We start from the raw sequence: 659 nt of genomic DNA, 5'->3' as shown, positions 1-659 counted from the left end.
AAGTCATTGATTCATCTTCTAGGTGTATTCTATGCATGCATAAATCAGGTGAGATGCCAGGTATGTCAGCTAGTGAATATCCTAATGTCTTACGATACTTCCTAAGCTCACACAAAAGCAATGCAGTTTCCACATTTTTGAGTTCAGCGTTCACAATGACAGGGTAAGTGGAATTCGGACCTAAAAAAGCGTACCTGAGCCCCTTGGGAAGGGGTTTTAGCTCAACCTTGGGAGCCTTCAACTAGCTCCAGGGATCATCAGGTAGGTTCGGAGAGTTCGGTAAAAGAACAAGCGAGTTCGGTAAAGGGGTCGCTCCAGTTGGAGTGTTCTCGTCCTTGTTGCTTTTTTCCCCCAGTCTTAGACTCGCCACCATTCTTCCCATACTCCTTGTGGAGTCAAGCATCTTAGCATACCCGTCTGCGTCAATGTTCTCGACACTCTGCTCGGCCTCAGCTCTTACTAGTGCAAGATCAAGTGGATCTTCTGTAAGAATCTCCTCGCTCATCCCGTCGCAAGGTTGCAGCGGATCAATCCCTTCATCCACCTCGAAGGTCTGTCCATCCATCATCGGCTTCTTCAGCAGCTCATCCATCTCGAACTGCATCTATGTCTCCCAGATTGAGATCAATATTCCCTTGCCGCACATCAATGATGGCTCC

Source organism: Brassica oleracea, chromosome C1 (genome assembly GCF_000695525.1).
Source record: "Brassica oleracea var. oleracea cultivar TO1000 chromosome C1, BOL, whole genome shotgun sequence".
NCBI classification, from domain to species: domain Eukaryota; kingdom Viridiplantae; phylum Streptophyta; class Magnoliopsida; order Brassicales; family Brassicaceae; genus Brassica; species Brassica oleracea.
This window is presented reverse-complemented; position numbering follows the sequence as displayed.